The following is a 4,368-nucleotide window of genomic DNA, read 5'->3' as shown; positions in this document are numbered from 1 at the left end:
ATCCAAACATATCATATCTATATATTTTTGGAATCAGGAACCGACAAGGAATAAGATGAAAGTGTTTTTAAATTGATTTCGAAAAAAAAATTTGATAATAATTTTTATATATTTAATTTTCAGAGCTTGTTTTTAATCCGAATATAACATATTTATATGTTTTTGGAATCAGCAAATGATGGAGAATAAGATAAACGTAAATTTGGATCGTTTTATAAATTTTTATTTTTTTTTACAATTTTCCGATTTTTAATGACCAAAGTCATTAATTAATTTTTAAGCCACCAAGCTGAAATGCAATACCGAACCCCGGGCTTCGTCGAAGAGTACTTGACCAAAATTTCAACCAATTTGGTTGAAAAATGAGGGCGTGACAGTGCCGCCTCAACTTTCACGAAAAGCCGGATATGACGTCATCAAAGACATTTATCAAAAAAATGAAAAAAACGTTCGGGGATTTCATACCCAGGAACTCTCATGTCAAATTTCATAAAGATCGGTCCAGTAGTTTAGTCTGAATCGCTCTACACACACACACACACACACACACACAGACACACACACACACGCACACACACACGCACATACACCACGACCCTCGTTTCGATTCCCCCTCGATGTTAAAATATTTAGTCAAAACTTGACTAAATATAATAATGTAGGATAAACAGAATACTACATGGCTTGCTGTGTCGTACCAGATTTACACTCGTTGCTTTTTCAAATAGTGAACAGCTCGCTTTCGCTCGCAGTTCACTATTTAAAAAAACAACTCGTGTAAATCTGGTACGACACAGCAAGCCATGTAGTATTCTCTATATCTTTGCTAATTAATGCGCCTGTGATTCGCTATGACACACAACCCGGCAGAGACTGTAGAGTACACAGAGACTTTTAACTTTACTCTATAGTCTCTGACACACCTCACACACACACACAACCATGCGTTGCTCAGAATCACAATAGCCCGCAATTTCCCAACTCGGAAAGACTTTGCAGAACTGGATGAGCTTGCAGTGAGAACGTTAATTACAGGTAAATTTGTTGTTCTATTCCATCACAGTGACTGACTGACTATTAGGGTTTAACGTCCTCTTAGACCAACTGGTCTATATTGGGACAGGTATTGGTAATACGCTGAAGATATGGTGTGATACTTTGATTCGAACAAGCCCGTTGTGGTTGTCTTCTTCGACACACCAGCATTGGGTTTGTCTCGTCAAAGTATCGAAATACGATCATGATATCAGAGATGAGAGATGATGCATGCGTGTCTTCGTGTTTTCCAAGCCCTGAAACTTTCGCTGTGAACGTGGGATCTTTTTCGTGCGCATGTGTGCACACGGGGGTGTTCTGACACCGAAGAGAGTCTGCACAAAGTTGACTCCGAGAAATAAATCTATCGCCGAACGTGAGGATCGAACCCACGCTGATAGCGATCAACTGGCTACAAAGCCAGCGCGCTACCAACTGAGCTACGTCCCCGCCCATCACAGTGGCATTTTCTTCATTCTTCTTTTAGTTATGCAGTCAACTTTCATGCACAGGTGAAACTGGAGTTTGGTATGTAACTGATTTAGAACTGAGTGACGGTTTACCCACTTATAGATCTCTGCTGACCAGCACCCAAATGACTTTCATTAGTTGTTAAAAAACACAGTATTCCGCAAATATACCATGGCATAGATGCGTAAATTGGATGATACAACGAAGTAAAATGCTTTCTTGGTAAAACTATGTATATACATATATGCCGGTTACGGGACGGGCATTTCTTGAGAGTTGAAATTGGTGACCATTTTTAAAGTTTTTTGGTTTTAAAAATATTTCCAATACCTTCACTTAGGATGTCAATAACAGACAGATCGATTGTGGCCTTTTTGGCTTCATTTTAGTTACTGCTTAATTATAGGGATAATCTCAAAAAATAAAAAGGCCCTTGGATTGCTTCCAACGTTAGGCCAACATATTTACAAAAATGTTGGTTTAGGGTTACCAGACCAACCTTATTTTTTCCGCCTACCCTAAAACTTTTTTTTTTCTCAGAAAACAAAAAACTTTTGGCACATTTTGCAAACCATACCAAGACTAAGGGTAACCTCCTTTGACCTCGACTAAATTAAGAGAAAACAAGTCGCGTAAGGCAAAAATACAACATTTAGTCAAGCTGTCGTACACACAGAATGACACTTAACGTACTGCATTTTTTTCACCAAGACCGTATACTCGTAGCATCGTTAGTCCACCACTCGTGGCAAATGCAGTGAAATGACTAGCCAGAATAGCGCGGTAGTGGTTACACTGAGCAGGATAGCACGCTTTATTGTATCTCTGTTATTTTGAATTTTCTGAGCTTGTTTTTAATTCAAATACATCATATATATCTATATGTTTTTAGAATCAGGAACCAACAAGGAATCAGATGAAATTGTTTTTAAGTCGATTTCAGAAATTTAATTTTAATCAAAATGTTCATATTTTTAATTTTCAGAGCTTGTTTTTAATCCGAATATAATATACTTATATGTTTTGGGATATCATTCCCAGGAACTCTCATGTAAAGTTTCATGAAGATCGGTCCAGTAGTTTTCTCTGAACCGCTCTACACACAGACACACAGATACACCACGACCCTCGTCTCGATTCCCCCTCTATGTAAAAACATTTAGTCAAAACTTGACTAAATGTAAAAAGAAAAAAAGCCTACCTACCAACCCTATTTTTTGGGGTCACGTTACCCTAAACCAACATTTTTGTGTGTGTGCCTTATATCATATGATTTTGTGTTAAAACACAATGCTACCTAGTACAAGGACTGCCTTCACTTTGCGAGAGCTCAGAGCTTTGTACGGCATCAAAACACACCCACACTCTGAAATACAGTTTATAGGTAAAATAAAGTCATACAGTTTATCTTGGAACATATATAATAATATTATAATACTCACCATGGCTTTTCTTCTTTGTTTTTCAGAATTATTGCTACTCAGCGAGGGAAGATATACAAACAGCCTTCATCCCGACTTTCCTCGATGAATTCCTGCAGGTAAGAGCATTGAGACCAAAACGTTGTGCGTGAAAGTTTTTTTTTAGAATAGCAAGAAAAAAAAGGTAGCTGCCAACAAGGACCAAAATGTGCGTGAAACGTTTATTTAGAATAGCAAGAAAAAAATGGTAGCTGCCAACAAGGACCAAAATGTGCGTGAAACGTTGTTTTAGAATAGCAAGAAAAAAATGGTAGCTGCCAACAAGGACCAAAACGTTGTGCGTGAAAGTTTTTTTTTAGAATAGCAAGAAAAAAAAGGTAGCTGCCAACAAGGATCAGTGCACTGAAGTATCACTGGTCCAGGGTTCAATCCCAGAATAAGAAGAGCAGATTGATCACTGCTTAATTAATCACATGGCCTGATTAAGTTTATTACTTGTCTTCTTTTGTTCGTCTTTTTTAGGCTAAACCCTAGGAACCATTGTTGCTGGTCGTTTATGTGAGCTAAAGACTGGACAAACGTGATTGTTTGCTGGTGTCGTTGTCGTCATACATTTTCAGTGTTTGTTTTGTTTTGTACCCAGGTCAAAGTTGTTCCATCAGGAAGATATCAGACGCATGACTTATCCGCACGATGTCTCTGAAGCTGAGCGAGTTAATCAGCCCAAACTTGGGCTGGTCTGCACAGAAAAGGGGGATCTCTTCTGCGCTTTCTGTGAGAAAGCAAACGGTGCTGTTCGTGACAGAGATAAGGCCATCCATGCAGACCACAACCCCTGCTGTGACATGGGGCAGCGCAACATACCAAGTCCTGGTGTTGTTAATCCCAGGCAGTCTAAGCAGGAGTCTAGAGAAGGGTTTTCTGAGCTTTGCCTGTGAGATAACTGTCACGCACACATGCATAAAACACGCACGCAGTCTGTCATCCACGACTCAATAACAATCTTGCTCGTTCAAACTACAAAACACAAGTTGACACGAACAGTAGATAAAGAATGTTTCTTACAAAAATCAAATATACTTAGATCAACACAAATACACACACAACTCACTAACTAACCATACAACTCTTTCTTACGATAACATCGACAACGACAACAAGATCAAACAGTAATAACGTCAATAACAACAAAGAATAATTATTGTCTTTTTAAAGCATCTTTCACAACTCTCACTTCCGCACAGTTCACAATGAAGTTATGGTTCCTGCACTTTTAGCTGTTAGGACGGGCGAAGGCTAATGTTACCCTCCAGGCATATCCGTAATCGTCCATGAACTTGGTTTAAAGGGATACGCGGCATCTGAGTCTACCTCTGATTTTTTTTTTATTGACACATCTGATTACTAAAAGTTTTACAGTAGACAGTAAAAGCATTCTACG

At 38.6% G+C, this 4,368-nt stretch overlaps 1 long non-coding RNA gene across 1 annotated transcript; it reads left to right on the top strand.

Annotated features, from left to right (window-relative positions):
• Positions 1-1,010: 1,010 nt before the first annotated feature.
• LOC138965805 (uncharacterized) lies at positions 1,011-3,978 on the top strand. The gene is made up of 3 exons (XR_011455531.1): positions 1,011-1,035; positions 2,975-3,046; positions 3,571-3,978. It is a non-coding gene; the product is annotated as an uncharacterized lncRNA (long non-coding RNA).
• Positions 3,979-4,368: the final 390 nt, after the last annotated feature.

This window comes from Littorina saxatilis, linkage group LG5, assembly GCF_037325665.1.
Source record: "Littorina saxatilis isolate snail1 linkage group LG5, US_GU_Lsax_2.0, whole genome shotgun sequence".
Classification (NCBI taxonomy): Eukaryota; Metazoa; Mollusca; class Gastropoda; order Littorinimorpha; family Littorinidae; genus Littorina; species Littorina saxatilis.
The sequence above is the reverse complement of the archived record's forward strand: the minus strand, read 5'-3'. Positions and strand labels throughout refer to the sequence as shown.